The sequence below is a fragment of the Cetorhinus maximus genome, chromosome 10 (genome assembly GCF_964194155.1).
Source record: "Cetorhinus maximus chromosome 10, sCetMax3.hap1.1, whole genome shotgun sequence".
In the NCBI taxonomy this organism is placed as follows: Eukaryota; Metazoa; Chordata; class Chondrichthyes; order Lamniformes; family Cetorhinidae; genus Cetorhinus; species Cetorhinus maximus.
The window spans coordinates 135,179,426-135,199,415 of NC_135888.1; positions in this window are offsets into that span (position 1 = coordinate 135,179,426).

A 19,990-nucleotide genomic window follows, 5' to 3' on the forward strand; every position below is an offset into this window, starting at 1 on the left:
AAATGATATCATTGAGTCTAGTTGCAGCAACTGGAGTTTGGCTATTGCACTGATACCTAAACCAGATGGAACACAAAGACTGTGTATGGACTATCAAAAGGTGAATGCGGTAACAAAAGCGGATTCATATCCCACACCATGGTTGGGGGGTTGCATTGAGAAAGTGGGACAATCGAAATTTATCGTAGAGATTGACATGCCAAAAGGATATTAGCAGGCACCGTTGTTGAAGAGAGCAAAGGAGATATCAGCCTCGGTAACTCCAAGTGGACTATATCAGTTTAAAGCCATGCCATTTGGTGTGAATAATGTACCTGCGACATTTCAAAGACTAACCAAACAAAGTAATTGCGGGTCTAAGCAATTGTGCACTTAATATTGATGATCTAATTGTTTTCAGTCAGTTGTGGGAGGAGCATTTACAGCATATGGAAGAATTATTTACTCAAGACTACATGAAGCTAATTTGGTGATGAACCTGGCTAAATGTGAATATGCAAAAGTGCAAGTTATGTATCAAGGCCATAGCATTGGACATGGTAAAGTGGACCCGAGAGATGTGAAAGTCAAGGCTATCGTGGATTTACTAGTGGCTACAACAAAACAGGAAGTTTTGAGATTTCTGGACATGAGTGGGTTTTACGGGAAATTTGTACAAAATTTTAGCCAACTGGTTGCTCCACTGACTGAAATATTAAAAAAGAACAAGAAGTTTTAATAGACACTGGAGTGTCAGAAATCATTCGATAGTTTGAAAACTGTATTAACTATGATGCCAGTTTTGGCAGTACCCAATTATGCCAAGCAATTCAAGTTGGTAATTGACACAAGCGATATAGGCATTTGGGCTGTACTGTTACAAGAAGTTGATACTGGAATTGAATAACCGATAGGGTATTTTTCGCGGAAGCTGGATACACAACAGAGAAGTTATTCAACAATCGAAAAAGAGACTTTGAGTTTGGTGTTAGCATTGCAGCATTTTGAAATTTATGTCGCGAGAAATTCATCCGAAACAATTATTTATACAGACCATATTCCTTTGAAGTTGATGGGAAAATTTCGAGATTAAAAGTGCAAGGCTTTTCAGATGGAGTTTATTATTAGAACCATTTAATCAACATTTTATATATATGTTTTGATATGTAGGAGAGGTAGCATGCATTTTTTGAACAGAGTATTCAAGAAGTCGGGTGAATGCTTGACGCCTATCTAGAAGCTACCAAGCAATATGTTTATATCACTAATAAAATCGGTACTTTAAAAGAGGTTTTATTGTTGGAGAGGTTTAGTTCAGAGGTTGTTGATACAATGAGAATTAACATTGAATGGGAGTGGTAGGTATAACTTCAGCAGTTTTCAGGTGTGCAGAGCAGAGAAAATGTGAGATCAAAAGGCAACTGTAAGGCTCCAGCTGGCTCCACAGCAACCAAAATGAAAAGAACCTCATTTTGAATTTGTAAGGTGAAAATGCTTTGCCTCGTGTCTTGTTAAGTCTATGGTTATCTGTTACCTTAGTTTAGAAATTTGTTAAAAGTTAGAATATTAGTAGATATTAGCCGTGTGTATATATATTTTAACCTGTGTAAATTAATAAAATGTTTCATTCAGTCTAATGTAAAGCCTCGAGAACTGCTGGCCTAATTCCTGAATTTAAAATCGCATCTCAAACATAACACTTAACATTATAGGTTACGGCAGTTGTTTAAAATTTCCCTCTGGGATTTTTAAATAACTCCCCTTTACCAATTGCATCGGTCATTACACCGGGTTCCGCCCTGGGATCAGGCAACTTTAGCTAGGGTTGTAACAAGGTTGGGTTTGTCCAGGGTTTGAATAACAGATAGCAAGTGATTGGATGCAGAATAATAATTGGTCCAGGACTATCTTTATAAATTGGGATTAGAAATCCTTGAACATTGGTGTGGTCTGTGAATCATTACCAATACATGGTGTTACAGAGGTACTGGACATAGGAATTGGAGTTGCTGTGAGGTGTATTATGCAGTTGGAATTCTAAAATGTATTTGGTGGAGGCTAAGGCATTTTTCCATATGGAAAATGTAACCATGACTGATTTATAGTAGTTAACCAAGAGTAAGTTAATGGGATCGGTGGATAAGCTGGAGTTAGACTTACCAGAAGGGACGAGGAAAGAAGATATTGTTGGGATAGCGCAGCATTTGAAACTATAAGGGATACTAGAGAGGCTACGTTCTCCAGGGGGTGAGTCAGTTGAATTGGCTAAGATCGAATTGCGAATGAAACAACTTGAATATGAAAAGGAACTGGGGAAACTTGAAGTGCAGGCAAAAGAAAAAGACAAAGAAAAATAAAGATCATTTAGACATACAGGCAGTAATTTCAGAATGTATGGAAATAGCGTGGGAAGAACTATATTGAGATTGAGAGAGTAATGCAAAGCAATTTTGATCATTGGTACAGGCGTTAAAGATAGATACACCATATGTAGCTCTTAGGGAAATACTTCTCCTGGAAGAATTTAATGATTCACTTCCTCCTGTAGTTGAAACTCATGTTGAAGACCAGAGGGTTAAAATAGCTAGACAGGCAGTCGAGATGGCAGACGATTATGAACAGTTCCATAGACCTAAACCCTTTTTATTTCATCCCCATAAACCTGAGAAGGATAGCAGATGGAAACCAGAAAGGAAGGCAAGTACCCAGGGAAAGAAGAGACAGTTTGAAATTCCCAGTACATTTCTCTTCAAAGGAAGGTGCTGACCGTGAAAATGACATTCGGAAGACTTAGTCTTTCCATTGTAACAAGGTGTAAGGTGTTCGGGCAGATTGTTGAAGGTTAAATGGTAGACCTATTGGAATGGGACAAATACCTAAGGAATCTTCAGGCAATGTTGCATCAGAAAGCGAAATTGTTGTTCGAACTGTAGCAGTTGTACAGGTCAAACGTACCCCTTGGAACATACAGGAAAGAGGGATATGGTTCAAGGTAGTCCAGGGAATACTTCTTTGAGTACTGGTGAAGGATGTCAGGCTAACAGAGGTCCTGGATGTTTTGCTTTGAAGAGAGTAGTGTTCCCTTAATCCACTAACAAAATAAGTAACAGATCAAAATTTTGAGAGATATTGGAGCAGATCAATCATTGATGCTGACTGATGATACAATTTGTGTTTCAGGTAGTTTTTTGAAAGAAAATATATTGATAAGAGGCAATGGGATTTAAGAATCTGTTTCTTTGTGTGAAGGCAACTTACAAAGTCACTTTGTAAATGGAGTTGCTACATTGTGAATTATTCCTAAATCAGCTATTGAAAGAGTGAGTTTTATTCTGGGTAATTATTTGGCTAGTGGAGACAATAATGTGGCAACGACTTTATTGCAGCAGGCAGTTGATCATGTTGCTCTTAACCAACTTCAGAAAACTACTGTGGACAAAAATTAGATGCTTATTGCCGATAACAAGCAATGAAGGAAAATATGATTAATGTAGAAAAACAATTTTCAGGTATGAAAGGATTTTGCCAATGGAAGAAGAGAATTGCTGAGAACAATTGAGAAGCAGTCACAGAAAGTAAAACACTTGACTGAGGACTTGAAATGTCTGAATGATAAACTTGTAGGAGCAAATTTAACAAAGCTCAATCTTCAGGGAAAACCTGATGGACTTCAAGCATCAGTGGTCTCTCTGTGAAATATTGGGGTAAATGCCTTGAACAAGAAAAGGAGTTGTAAGTAAATCAGAACAATTGTTTGAATGCCGAGATAAAAACCAAGACTAATGAACGGTTAGAACCTCGTCAGGAAAAGAGCAATGAGATTCTGGAGCTTCAATGCAAACTGGAGAAAATGACGGGGAAGTTGGTAGTATGGATTGTCACAGTTCGAAAGTTGTTTCTGAGGATAAAAATTCTTTGCTGAATTGTGGTCCAATTAAACAAAGAACTGACACAAATAACAACACTGGTATATCAATCGCTGTAGTGGAGAATATGGAAACAACTAAAGCGCGTGCAGAATTGGAAATCAAAAATCGTCAACAAAAAGGACTGAAAGTACAAAATGACCTTTCCAGGTCAATGGCCAGAGACAGTGATTTAAAAGTGTTTGCCAGTGGTAATATACAAAATACAGCAGTTAGAATTCAGACAAGTAGACATTTTGAAAAAGATTATCCAAATCCTGTGAAGGAGTGGAATGTTATAATTCGTGGATTATGCAAAATAACTGAAGGTTAGAATGAACTATGCAACTCTAAAGGGAGAATATAATGGATGCTGCTCAAAAAGGAGTAGAAAAGATCTATTCGAAATGGGATCAGGAGAAACAACAAGATCATGAAAAGTTCAAAGTTCACGCCAAGCAAGTGTACAAAACGCTGTTGTATGAACATCTCAACAATACCCTTGAAATAACAACAAGAGATTTTGACCAGAGAAGACATGAGGTGTTAACTCACAAAAATGTCACTTTGACTTTGCGATGTCGAAATGAGAATTTACCTCACTTGAGCTCGGAAAATGAGTTGAGGGTGAAATTACACTTACATGAATCGTTCTTTGCTGAGTTAAAGATTGGTAATAAGAGGAAAAAGAAACATAAGAGTTGAGTTATGATAAAGCTGTGGTGAATACATTCTACTAATCTTGTTACATTGATTGACTTTGTTTTACTTAAATCTTTGCTATTGTACAATATGATGTGTAGTTGTGAAAGGTAATAGAAAATGTATTTGTATGGTATGCAATAAGCTATTTTTAGAGGCTCGTGATGTTAAGTTTGTGTAAGGCGGATGTAAGGCCATTGTAAAGAAACCTTCACTGTTGTGATGCTTTCTTTCTTTCACGTGAAGAGGGGGAGGGGTGCTAGGAAATAAAAATAGTCTAAGTAGATCATATGTGTATTTGGGTGTTAGGGATAAGGTATATCTTTAAGTTCAAGTTTAATTTATATATTCTTTTCTATTTTTGTGTTCAAAGGTGAAAACTGAGATCTAGTTTCATTTTTGAGTGAAGACAGCAGGCCTAAAGCTTTGTTTTGATAACTGCATTTGTACTCCGTTTTACGACTCTGGAAGAGAAGTTAAAGCAAGCACAAGGGCAGGAAAAAATGTTCTATTGCTTAGCAGCAGGGGCCCTGAGAGGGAGCCCCAAGCAGGCAAGAACGCACACACACACACACACAGACACACACACACAAGTAAAATAAAGCAGTTTGATTTGAGTGCAGTTGGAAGAAGGTGCCAGGAAAGGCAGGACATGAAAATGGATAGATAGCAGGTTCCAAACTAAAGGAGAAAGTCCCCAAAATCCAGGGGAATGGAACAGGTGAAAGTCCGAGGAAAACTTTCCAGTCAAAGGAAGGACTGGAACCTGGAAAAGGCCCTGTTAAGTGAAGTTCAGACTGAGGAGCAGAGGAAGGCTCCAAGCTTCAAGCTTAAAGGAAGAAAAACTGCAGGAACCAGATTTAAAGCAAGAGGCCAGAAAGATCCAAAGAGACGGCTGAAGGTCTGTAACTATTTACTATGGGCATGTGAACCAGTGGTGTACAGTTGATGGCTGAGCCGGTGAGAGAGAGCGCGTGGAAGACAGCTTGAATGCAAGTGGTGACGCAGGGGAGAGGAACATCGGAAGGGGAGATCAAAACCCTGGAATTGGACCCTTGCGGAAGACATCTGAGAGAGAGCATTGGCTTGGGAGAAAATTCCAAATCATGTTCTTGGAGGGTGGAGATTGGAAACCCTCGTGTGAAAAACGGAGTTCAAGGAGACTGGTTGGCTCACAGTGTGGCAAGCGTCTGTGGGGAGCTGATGAGCAATTCATAGCATCCGTTTGGAGTGGCATCTGTCACTTTGTTTCAGAGTGTGGTGTGTTTGACCACAGGTGGCTTATTGTTTTGCATGAACTATGAACTTATTGTGACCATTAGAGTACAAGGCAGTTTTTTTAAACTTGTGTTATTCTTGCAAATCTGCATATATCTGTAAAGGTATACTTGCGGGTGAAGGGGTAATGTCATGTAGTTAATATTTTCTTGTTAAACAAATGTTTTATTATTTTGGTAAAATTTCATCAGATGACTTCCGGAACTTTGTTCTCCGCGTATCTAAACAAAAATTAAAAGTTCCGGTCTATCATGCCGTCTTCCACCCTGGGATCACACTTGCCAGTCACACTTGCATCAGCTGGGATCGTATTAAGATGCAGTCTTTGTATTTTTTGTTCTATTTATCAATCAAATAATTATGAGGGGTAGGTCCGGATCAAAATTGAAATTACCAGCAAATGGCATCAATCAAGATGCAAGGGGTATTAATTGCCTATCACCAAACGGCATCATTCGCCTATGTGAAAAGCAATATTTCTCATATTGATTTGCATGCCTTCCACAGAATTAGACGAGCGCAATTGTCTTACCACCAACATTGTTTTTTTCGTTCATGGGATGTGGGCGGTGCTGGCCAGGCCAGCATTTATTGCACTTCTCTAATTGCCCTTGTTCAGAGGGCATTTAGGGAGGGGCAGTAAATATCTGCTGTGGTGGTATTCGAACGCAGATCCCCAGAGCATTTGACGGGATCTCGAGAATACGAATACATTGATAATACCACGATGCCATCGCCTTCCCCGCAATTGTCATACATCCGTATTGTACCTCAGAATTAATTGGATTTCTAAACTTCATTTTAATAGGGGGAGGCAGTAGCATAGTGGTATTGTCACTGGCTGGTATCCACCAGGGTAATCCTCTAGGAACCTGGGTTTGCCTCCCGCCACGGCAGACGGTGAAATTTAAATTCAACAAAAACCTGGAATTCAAAGTGTGATGAAGACCATAAAACCATTGCCGATTATCGCAAAACCCCACTTGGTTCACTAATATCCTTCAGGGAAGGAAATCTGCCGTCATTAACTGGCCTGGCCTACATCTGACTCCAGATCTACGGCAATATGGTTCACTATTAAATGCCATCTGAACGAATAAAAAAAAGCCTTATCCATTTGCTAGGGAACAGAATGATTTTTGTGTATCCTTTTAACTAGCCGTCATACTTGCCAAACAGATTTTGCGCCTCTCTAAATTGGAAACGGGATTAATATTGTCCCAGCAATTCTGACACACTGATATACTAGCTATGCTTTTTTATATATTCGTCCACGGGATGTGGGTGACGCTGGTTAGGCTAGTGTTTATTCCTCACCCCTAACTGACCTTGAGAATATGGTGGTGAGCTGCTTCCTCGAAACGCTGCTGCCCATGTGGTGTTGGCACACCCATTGTGCTTTTCCGGAGGGAATTCCAAGAATTTGATCCAGCGGCAGTGAAGGAACGGCAAGTCAGGATGGCACGTGGCTTGGAGGAGAACTTGCAGGTGGTGGTGTTCCCATGCTTCCGCTGTCCCTGTCCTTCTAGGTGGTAGAGGTCGTGAAGAACCGGAGGGCAGCTGAAGAAACTGAGTGTAGACTTTGAATTTGGTGATAAGGGGAGTTTAAAGTGTTTAAAATGTTAATTTTGTTCTTAAATTTTACTCAAAATCTAATATGGTCTGTAATTAACAGCAACTGCACTGAGCAAGCCAGCTAAGTTTTTTTCTTGCAGCTTAGATAGGATAAACTCGCTCCCTGCTGTGGGGACGGAGTGATTAACCAGCTAACTGATTGAATATGGTTAGTATAGCCCCAGTTCAGTTGGCTATAAATACAGGCCCCTCCAATGCATCCGTAGCACATGGAGTGCAGCTGAGGAAACTAAGTGCGGACTTGGAGTTTTATGAGAGGGTGGGTTCGGTGAAGTGGGGGAAGGGCTTGCTTGTTTCTCTTTTGTATCTTTCTCATCCTGTCGGAATTGGTTCTTGCTCTACTGCAGGAAAAGAAGGTGGCTATTCGGTGAGTATCTGGTAAGTGGTCAAGATCTATTCTGTTCCTAAGGTTACCAATAGTATACAAATTGTTCGTAAAGGTAATACAATATATAAAAAAGCATCATAACTAAGTGAATAATATTATTAGGTAATTATTTAAAACACATGAAGGATGTGTCAAGGCTACAGCATGTGTGAGCTCCTGGAAAACATTGTGATCCAGGGCAAACTCATCTAAGGTATGTGTTTGTGGCTCGAGGAACATCGGCTCAGGGACATTGAGCTGCAGGCTGAGCTGCAGACTGCGACACATCAAGGAAGGGCAAAGTTACCTGCATGCGCTGTACCAGGGGAAAGTCACACATTTTAGGATGGGGGCTTCTGATTTGGTCAGTGGTCATGAACAGGAGGGTGTGACTACGAGTTAGGGGCCGAGATAGCTGGAGCTCAGGAATATGAGCCTCTGCAAATGCCTAATAGGCTTACGGGTCTTTTAACTTGTTTGGATGAGAGTAGGGGCTGCAGTATATGTATATTTTTATCCATTCAAGGGATCTGGGCTTCACTGGCTAGACCAGCACTTATTGTCCATCCCTAGTTTGCCTTGAGATGGTGGTAGTGAGCTGCCTTCTTGAGCCGCTGCCGCACACCCACAGTGCTGTTAGGAAGAGAGTTCCATGCTTTTGACCCAGTGACAATGAAGGAACGGCGATATATTTCCAAGTCAGTATAGTGAATGACTTGGAGGGAAGTTCCAGTTGGCGGTGTTCTCATGCATATGCTGCCCTTGTCCTTCTATACAGTAGTAGTTGTGGGTTTGGAAAGTGCTGTCTAAGGAGCCTTGGTGACTTCCTGCAGCACCTCTTGTACATGGTACACACTGCTGCTACCATGCGTCAGTGGTGGAGGGAGTGAATGTTTGTGGATATGGTGCCAATCAAGCAGGCTGCTTTGTCCTGGAATGCTTTGGGAGCTGCACTCATCCAGGCAAGCGGAGAATATTCCATCACACTTCTGACGTGTGCCTTGTAGATGGTGGACAGGCTTTGGGGAGTCAGGAGATGAGATATTCGTCTCAGGATAACTAACATATGACCTCCTCTTGTAGCCAAAGTATTTATATGGCTAGGCCTGTTAAATTTCTGTTCAATGGTAACGCCCAGCATGCTCATAATGGGGGATTCAGTGATGGTAATGCTATTGAACATCAAGGGGCGTTGGGTAGATGCTCTCTTGGTGGAGACGGTTATTGCCTGACACTTGTGTGGCACGAATGTTAATTGCCACTTGTCAGCTGAATCCTGAATATTGTCCAGGTCTTGCTGCATTTGGACATGGGCTTCTCCAGCATCTGAGGAGTCACGAGTAGTGCTGAACTTTGTGCAGTCATGAGCGAACATCCCCATTTCTGACCTTATGATGCATGGAAAGTCATTGATGAAGAAGGTGAAGACAGTTGAGCCGAAGACACTACATTGAGAAACTCCTGCAGTGATGTGCCCTTGAGCGAGATGACTGAACTCCAAAAATTACAACCATCTTGCTTTATGCTACATGTAACTTAAATCTGTGGAGAGATTGCCCCTTCTTGTGGCTCCTTGATGCCACACTTAATCCAATGCAGCATTGATGTCAAGGGCAGTCACTCTTCACCTCACCTCTGGAGTGCAGCTGATCTGTCTATGTTTGAACCAAGGCTGTAATGAGGTCAGGAGCTGAATGGCCCTGGCAGAACTCAAACTGGGCATCAGTGAGGTTATTGCTAAGGAAGTGTGGCATGCTAGCACTGTTGATGACCCCTTCCATTACTTTACTGATGATTGAGAGTAGACTGATGGAACAGTAATTGGCCTGGTTGGATTTGTCCTGCGTTTTGTGTACAGGACACACCTTGGCAATTTCCCCACGTAGCTGGTTGGATGCCAGTGTTGTAGCTGTACCGGAACATGTTAGCTAGGGGCACAGCAAGTTCTGGAGCACAATCCTTCAGCACTATTGCCAGAATATTATCAGGGCCCATAGCCTTTGCACTACCCAGTGTCTTCAGCCGATTCTTGATAATATGTAGAGTGAATTGAATTGGCTGAAGACTGGAATCTGTGATGCTGGGACCTCTGGTGGAGGCCAAGATGGATCGTTCAGTCACCACTTCTAGCTGAAGATTGTAGCAAATGTTTCAGCCTTTTCTTTTGCACTGAAGTGCTTTGCTCCCCCATCATTGAGGATGGGAATATTTGTGGAACATCCTCCTCCAGTGAGTTGTTTAATTGTCCACCACCATTCACCGCTGGATGTGGCAGGGCAGCAGAGCTTAGATTTGATCCGTTGCTTGTGGGATCGCTAAGCTCTGCATTTCACTTGCTGCTTATGGTATTTGGTAAGCAAGTAGCCCTGTGTTATCTTTCCACCAGATTGACTACTCATTTTTAGGTATCCCTGGTGCTGCTCCTTGCATCCCTCCTGCACTCTTCGTTGAACAATGATTGATTCCCTGGCTTGACGTTAATGGTGGAGTGGGGGATATGCCGGGTCATGAGTTTACAGATTGTGTTCGAGTACAATTGTAGGCCTACTGCACTTGGATTCCCAGAAGACATTTGACAAGTTGCCACATCAAAGGTTATTGTGGAAAATGAAAGTTTGTGGCATAGACGGTAACATATTAGCCTCGTTAAGGGATTGGCTGGCTGGTAGAAAAAAGAGAATATGCATAAATGGGTCTTTGCCTGATTGCCAGGAAGTGATTGGTGGTTTCCCGCAAGGCCCTTGCTGTGTCCTCAACATTTTACAATTTACACCAATGACTTAAATGAGAAGTGCACTGGCATGGCCGATAGATTTTCAGATGGCACAAAGGTAGGTAGGAAAGTATAAAAACAAAATATGGTGGATACTGGACATCTGAAACAAAGACAGAAAATGCTGGAAAGACTCAGCAGGTCTAACAGAGTCTGTGGAGAGAAAAACAGAGTTAACGTTTCCAGTCTGTATGACTCTTCTTCAGACCTCAGCAGACTGCTCGCCACTGCACCAATCAATACTGAATTACCCTGCAGCAGCATAAAATCTGTTGCTGAATCCAGGGAAGCTAAAGGATGTATGAAGGAATCGAGAAAGGAACAAGCCCAGCAGCAATTAAATCAGCTCCCTTAAAGACGAAAATGGGATGATCGCTGAATCTCAAGAGCAGATGGAAAGGTGGGTGTAGAACTCTTACGATGCAAACTGATGTTAATACTTGACAAGTCATAACCCAAGTGAAGCCTGGTTTGATAGATCCTAACTTTTATTTTTGATAGGAAAGCGTGGAGGTAAGTTACTAAACAAATTCTCAGGAGTCTGCTGACAAGCTTTCACATATAAACATACGAACAAGGAGCAGGAGTAGACCATTCGGCCCCTCGAGCCTGCTCCTCCATTTAATAAGATCATGGCTGAACTGATAGTAACTTCAAATCTTCACCCCGCCTACCCTTGATAACCTTTCACCCCCTTGCTTATCAATAATCTATCCACATTTGCCTTAAAATATTCATATACTCTGCTTCCACTGCCTTTTCACAAAGAGAGTTCCAAAAGCTCGTATCCCTCTAAGAGAAAAAAATTCGCCTCATCTCCGTTTTCAATGAGCGACCCCTTATTTTTAAATAGAGACCCCTAGTTCCAGATTCTCCCACAAGAGGAAACATCCTCTCCACATCTACCCTGTCATGGCCTCTCAGGATCTTAATGGTTTGAAACAAGTCACCTCTCACTCTTCTGAACTCCAGCAGATATAAGCTTAGCCTGTCCAACCTTCCCTCATAAAACAACATGCCCATTCCAGGTATTAATCTGGTAAACCTTCTATGAACTGCATCTAACGCAGATACACCCTTCCTTAAATAAGGTGACCAATACTGTACGCCAGACAATGATTCAAATATTTATTATTCCGTCACCCAGCTATATATTTACAGTTACATATAAATTCACAAAATAAAACAATTTACCACACCCGCACGTAGTCTAATATTCAGGGTAAGTATGCAATACAAGCGAATCAACTGGTGAACAGTGGTCAGGCACACTACGCTCCAAAGTAAATGACAGGTGTGACCAAAGCAGATTCTATGGATTTCTCAACAACCCGACCAGACGCATGTCACACCATGAGTCACCAGTCTCACTGAAACTCTGCCTCATCTTTTAGTTAAGATAAGTTCTTCGGGGTTTTTCACACCAACCCCGCAGAAAAAAGAAAGCTTCACTACGTTGAAGGTTTCTTCGTAATGGCTATGCACTTTCTTTACAGGAACTTAACCGCCTAAACTTCTAACATATAGCTCATTATATAACATAAAAATAATCTCCTCATTTCGTTTCACAGCTACACGTGACACATTTTACGACGGCTTAACAAAAGCAAAAGTCACTACATCAAACAACAGGATTAGCTAAATTTAAATGCCATATAATTATCACAACTCAACGTTTGCATTTCTTTTTCACTTATTGCCAGCCTTTGACTGGACAAAGGGCATCTCATTTAAGTCAACAACCCAATCGTCCTCTTCATCTGCTATAGGCATAAATCCATCCTCAAGCTCATTTTCCAACCTCAAAAGTGGTAAATTCTCATTTGAACCCAATAAGGTCAAAACGGCACCTTTGGGTGTTAACCACTCATTTCTCCCCTGATGAAAATCTCTTTCAGCCAATTCAGGGATGTTATTGGGATGCTTTTTTATGTTCACAAAAAAGGGATTCATACTGCTGCTTGGTTTGAACTTTGAGCATTTTAAGTCCTTGTAGTTTCTCCTGATCCTAATTGCAACAGGTTTCATTTAATTCTCTTCAAACAACATTAACCATTTGCTACCTCTGGAGTTCCATAATACATTCCAATACTTCAACTCTTTTAGATAATTCAGAAAACACATCATTCCGCTACTCTGCAGGTCTTAAATGGCTTTTTGCAAACTTTCCACTTGCCTGGGTTTCAGCTGCTGTGCCCTATGTCTCAACACTGGCAAGCACAGATAAATTAGTGTTTCAGGACATTAGCCCTTCCATACCATACATCTCATCTTCTATTTTCTCCACATTGTATCGAGGTTCAATAACCCCATTGCTCTTTTCATGACAAATTTCTAAGAATTTGTCATTCTTGATTTTTAATTCTGCATTCAGCCAACTGTTCTGATTCATCAGAAATTTCTTATCTCGTTGAAGGCTTTTTTCATGATATTTCATAAAGACTTCTGATGCTTGAAATTCGTCAAGCTTTAACTGAAGATCTCTCTTTTTTTAAATTTGAGTCTACAAGTTAATAATGAGACATTTCACGCCCTCAATCACGTGTGACTGGTGCTCAATTGTTCTCATCAATTCTCGTTTTTCCAATAGCAAACTTGTCTTCCATGTGTAAAAGTTGCTTCTCTGAACTGATCAGCAATAAGCTTCTCATTATTGGCCGCAGTAATTTCTTGTAGTGTAGCAAGGTTAGCATGATAAAATGTCTGTTGTAATACACTCTCTGCCATGTTATTATCTCTGCTAACCAAATCACTATCCAGAATAAAACCTACCCCATTCAATAGATGACCTAGGAATAATTCTCAACATAAAAATTGCATTTACTAAGTCATTTTTAAAAAATTGACTTCACACAAAGTAATGGGTTTAGGAGCTCCATGAGCGTCTCCTATCGATGCTTTTTCTTTCTTCAAACTATCTGGAACACAAATTAACACCATAAATTATAGCTCTGCCCCAGCATCTCTCAAAATAATTTGTTTACTTACTTTGTAAGAGGAAGTCCCGCCTTCCTTTGAGATATAACATCCATTACTTCCAGTAGCCGGCCCTCTTTATCAGTAGCCAAAGAAGAATTCTTTTGACTTTCCTGAGCCACATCCTCCTTTCTATTATGTGTTGAGGGAACACGTTTCACTTGTCCCACTGCTGTGGTTTTAATGCCCATTTCTTTTTCTGGTCGAAAATTTTCTGAGGATTGCTTAAGTGTTCCTATTGCTGCCACCTGTTTACCATTCATCTTCCAATAGTGGGCGTTCAGATGCCTTGATTTATGGCAATAAAAACATATCGGCTACTTTCACCCTTCTTATTCTCTGCACTATCATTTATCTTTACTGGAACATTTGCCTTCTCCATAAACCTAGACTCTTTCTTGTTCATCCAGTTTCCCTATTGATCCTCATATGACCACTTCCCCACATGTATCTGTCTCAGTGAGATATCATAGGTATCAGTCAAAACTGCCACTTCTTGGATCTTTGACACTCGATGCCCATCTAAATAAGTATTTATGGTCACTGGAATGCTATTTCAGAATTCTTCCATAATCATAATTTCCGCCAAAATTCTCTAAAGTTGTTTTTTTTTAGTAATTTCAGTGATCAAACCACTGATCCCACAGCATTTCCTTTTCTCTTGCAAATCCTAAAAGTGCCTGATTGGTTTCTATCTTATCATCCTAAACTTTTATTGATAATCTTCAAGACAAGCTCATAAGCATTGAGTATTGCTCGTGTAACTTCTTCATGGTCTGCTGGTTGCTCCTTTGACAAAATACTGTACACATTCAAAGCTGTACCTGACAGGAAACTTTGTAACATTAAGGTCCAGGCACCTTTTAGCCACTTCAACTTCACGGCTATCTTTTCAAGTTAGGCGAAATATCTTTCAAATCCATCCTACGGAAATTTAGGGATTAAACCAAGATTTTGAGTTAAATCAAAATCCTCAGTGAATCATAATCATCCTCTGAACGACTATCTCTCCTTCCTTCCTTTATTCTAAACTTTTCTCCAGCCAAGACATGTTGTATGACTTCTTCTTTTCTTTAAAACTAAAGTTCAATCTCTTGCATTTCCATTTCTCTTTCTTATTCTTTTTTCACCTTTGCCAGTTCAAGCTCCTACTTTGTGCAATCTTCCTATCTCAATCTGCTTCATTTACAATTGAATCTTAGCTAACTCTAGCTGTGAGATACCAATTTCAGTTTTCTCTCCTTTTAATTGCCTTAATCATATCATCCTTAATAGGTCCTGCTTTTATTTCTACCTTCAATTTATCTGCTAACTCTCTCAGTATAGCCTTAGTCAATGGTTACAAGCACTCTACTGTCACATCTGATACTCCCCAAAAAATGTTAGCAACAGTCAAGGACATTTTTGATTCCAATCCTTGTAAAAGAATTCATAGCAAATCCTTTTCCAATGCTCAGTACATCCATATACCCGTTTCTTTAAGGATTCACAGACTGCACTTAAATTCAAGGATTTTCAATTCCGGATATCAGTATATGTTGAACTCTACTCAAAGGAGAACTTTGTCATGAAAAAGCTCGCAGCAACATTTACGACGTCCTTGTCAGGTAGGAGCTGGACAGTGCGCCTATCATAGCATAGCTCAACAAGGCCATTGGCCGTCTTGCTTGTGGTGAAGCCCCAGGAAACGATGACATTCCACCTGAAATCTTCAAAAGTGGAAAACTGACATTGCTGCAATATCTCCATGAACTTTTGTGTCTGCCAGAAATAAAGGTTTGTGCCTCAAGACATGCATGATGCAAAAATAGTCATGTTTTACAACAACAAAAAGATAACAGTGACTGAAGCAATTACCGAGGCATCTCCTAAGTGTCATGCGGAAAGTCTTTTGCTGTGACAAGATTACAGACACTGGCGTCACGCATCTACCCTGAGTCTCAATCGACTTCTGAGCTGGTAGATCGACAGTTGACACAACTTTCTCACTTCGGCAGTTAGAGATAAAGTACAGTGAACACTTCAGACCGCTGTATATTATCTTCATCGACCTCACCAAGGCTGTCGATTTTGTCAACAGAGACAATTTGTTTTTCAATTTCTAAGTAAAATAGGCTGGCGCCCTGGACTTCAGGCCATCATTTCTTCTTTCCACGAGAACATGTACAGCTGCGGCAGTTACAATCCAGCAACATCACATCACAAAATCACAGAACCTTAACGGCACAGAAGGAGGCCATTCGGCCCATTGTATCTCCACCGGTTCTCCAAATGAACATTATGACCTAGTGTCATTGCGCTGCCTTTGCCCCATAGCCTTGCACATTGTTTCAATAATCATCTGGCGCCCTTTTGAATGCGTCGATTCAACCTGCCTCCACCACACATCCAGACAGTGCAACCAGACCCTATCCATTCGTTCTGTGGAAAAACATTTCTGACATCACATTCACTTCTTTTAAAAATCAATTAAAATCTATGCCCTCTTGGTCTGATCCTTTCACGAGCGCGAACCGCTTCTCCCTACCCACTCTGTCCACTCCCTCATGGTTTTGAAAATCTCTATCAAATCTCCTCTTAGCTTTCTTTTCTCCAAGGAGAACAGTCCCAACCTCTCCAATTTATCCTCATTGCTGAAGTTTCTCATCCCTGGAACCATTCTTGTGAACCTCTTCTGCACTCTTTTCAGTGTGTTCACCTTCTTCCTATAATGTGGCGCCAAAAACAGAACGCAATATTCCAGCTGAGGTCTAACTAGTGTCTTATATAAATTCAACATAACCTCCCTGCCTTTGTGCTCTATGCCCCTATTAATAAAGCCCAGGATACTATATGCTTTATTAACTGCTGTTTCCACCTGACCTGCCAATTTAGTGATCTGTGCACATATACACACAAGCCTTTCTGCTCCTGCACCGCTTTCAAAATTTCACCCCTTATTTTATATTGTCTGTCTATGTTCTTCCTACCAAAACCCATCACCTCATGATTCTCCACATTGAGCTTCATCTGCCACCTATCCGCCCACTCCGCCAACTTGTCTATGTTCTTTTGAATTTCCACACCGTCCCCCTCGCAGTTCACAACACTCCCAAGTTTCGTATAATCCGCAAACTTTGAAATTATCTCCTGCACACTATGATCTACATCACGCTTTCCAGATCAGCATCAGGGTATAGAGGGCAGGGTTCTGGAGCCAACTCTCCGGTATATGTTCCTCCATGCTGCCATTTTATATTATCGGCGTCTCAAATGGAGGCATCTACCTGCATGCAGAGCTGATGGCAAGGTGTTCAACTTGGCAAGGCTGTATGCCAAGTTCAAAGTGAGTTATTGTTTGTTGATGATGTCACGCTGGCATCCCATATTGAGGTGTTCTTGTAGATCGGTTCTCCCAGCGCTGCAAAGAGTTTAGGCTGACAATCAGCGTCAGGAAGAACAAAGGTATGGGCCAGGACGTAGAAACTCTATCTTCCATTAGCATCGACAATCATTATTCTCGACTTCTCCGACAGATTCCCATACTGTGGATCAAAAGTTACCAGCAACTTGATGCCAAAAGCAGCACCTGGATTGCCACGGCTCCAACTGCCATGCCAAGGCTAATTAGTCGAGTGTGGACCAATAACAAAGTAACCAAAAATGCAAAGCTCCATCTGTACTTGGCTTTGTTCTCAGCGCCCTCCTTTACATTGGCGAAGCATGGACAACTTGTGCAAACCAGGAAAAGAGGCTGAGAAATGTCCATTTCCGCTGCGTAAGACGAATATTTGGCATCTCCTGGCAAAACTGAATGCCGAATATGGAAGTGCACCAACATGCAGTGATCCTCAGCACGTTTGCCCTCTTGAGTCAGTGGTGACTCTGTTGGCTGGGTCATGTGAGCCGAATGGATGATGGCCACATCCCCAAAGGTATTTCAAGTGGTGAATTTGCTAATGCCACCACACCAACACGTTGCCCACGTCTGCGGTTTAAGGATGTCTGCAAGTGAGGCCTCAAATTGACCATGATCAATGCATGGGATGCATGGGAAGCCCTCGCTGCTGACCAGAGTGTCTGCAGACAAGAATTTAGGAGGGGAATGGAAAATGCAGAAGACAAAATAATTGACCAGATTGTGGAAAAAAGACCCCGCCAGAAGGGAAAGAAAACACCAGTAGGCCTGGGCCAACGGCATTCATCTGTGCCAGCTGCATAAGGAACGGTCACTCACAAATCGGCCTATACAGCTACAGCAGACGATGATCAATCCAGAAGTGGCATACACCCTGCGCACAGTTCATCCTTTCCAGAGACGGGCGGATACAATCATCATCATCATCATGATTTTTTTCATGGCATTTTTGTAGTAAGGGTTGAGAAAGGAGAGCGCGGGGCGGCGAGATTTTGGACAGGGGAAAGAGGATTTAAACCACGGAGCAGCAGAGGATTCAGTTCGGTTCGTGAAAAATAATTAATTAAGAAGTGGGAGTCAGAGATTAAATGCACGTATTAAGGGTGTGGCTGTAAAGCGAATTGCAGAATTTAAATTAGTATTTCTCTACTTACTGATGATAGTCGGTGGAGAAAAATCTACTCATGTGTAATATTATTAAGGAGTATTCCGAAATGGTTTGTTAGGGCCTTATGAACTGTGTAGGTATTCGCTTATACAAAATAAATTATCCAATAAGTCAGGGAATCATATAAGGATCTGTTCGATTAACTGGAGGGAACTGGACCATACTGGTGAGAAAACATTACAGTAAAAGTGGAAATTAACATCAAACGTGACAGATTCTTGACGTGGCTCATGTAAATGATATTAAATCCCTTAGTTTGTTTCTATTTTAGGGCAATGGATGGTAATGATATTACTGCTCCTATTGAAACAATTTCATATTGCCAACTGTACAGTGTGAGAGGTTCTGTGGCATTTCTCGTGGTATCTTTGGAGGAAGGGTGGTTAAATCTGCATGCCTGGCTCTGTATAAATGCTTTTTCAAAGAACGCTGACTCTGGTGAATATCCTGAAGAACGTTGGTCACAGAGGACACCCAGCATTAAAAACAACAAATATGTGCCAGAGTATATTTGTATCTCCTTGACTATAAGTTGAAGGTTAGTTAATTAATCTCTGCAATAAAATTGAACAAGATGATAGACAGGCATATTCCCTGCTGTCAGATTCAGAGGCGCATGCTTCCTTTCGTGGCTATTCGAGATGTGGGTTAAAAATAGACCCAAGTTTCTACGACTGTCGATGGAGTCCAAGAATAAAATCAGAGAGAAAATTTACGAGAATGTTCAATTGTCGTACATCCGTAGATAGGTACAGAGAGATTGATAAAAAGAAGAAGAAATAAAAGAAATCACGATGGATATATTGGAAAAAAGAGGAAGCACCACAGGAATAAATTCATAAACTCTTTGCAAAACATGGAGAGAGAATACGAAAAATAATGTTTCGTGAGGCGTAAAGGCACGCTTATGGATATAAGAGATAAGGCAGAAAATGTCCATTGTACGGGAGAAGGGTATATTGAAGGAATTCTAAGTCGAATAAAGTGTAAACTGTGGATGGGGTCTTAAATAAATAGCCTGGCCCACATTTCAGAAAATAATCTATATTACATGACTGTTTTTTCTCCAAATGCTACTAATGCACAGCGGTAGCCTTGGTGCTTAACAGCTATTTTTTCATGTCTAATAATGTCCTCAATACTTCGTAAATGCCTACCCGTGTGCTTCTCTCCCCCCGCCCCCCACCTTAAACCAGCTTATATTTTATATTTCACCCCTCTCCTAACTACACTCAGTTCTGTTGAAGGGTCATTGGACTCGAAACGTCAACTCTTTTCTTCTCCACCGATGCTGCCAGACCTGCTGAGTTTTTCCAGGTAATTCTGTTTTTGTTTTGGATTTCCAGCATCCGCAGCAGTTTTTTGCTTTTATACCCGTGTGCTTTTCCGTTACAAAGTTAAATTGCAAAAGCAAAGTTATGTTGCCTTCAGCTCAGCAACAGAGGTTCACGGTAGATTCACAATATCAATGGAAAAATAAAAAAGTGGTTTAACATTGCACTTTCTTATATCACACTATCAATATTTTTCTCGAAACTTGAAATAAAGCAAAGCAGCCGCATAGCCAGCAGAGGGCAGCTCTGTCTGCATAGATCAGATTTTTTTCTGAGTTTTGTCTTCACAGCGGTGAGGACAATATGTTGCCTGCGGACAACGAAGAAGCCGTTCAATCGAACCAAACAGTACCAACATTACGCACTCATAACTGATTGTCAAAAGTGACAGTCAGAGAGTTCTATCCATTCCAGCTGACAAATAAGGTTTACGACCTGTAAAATACCACCATCAAATATGAGGGTAATTAAATATT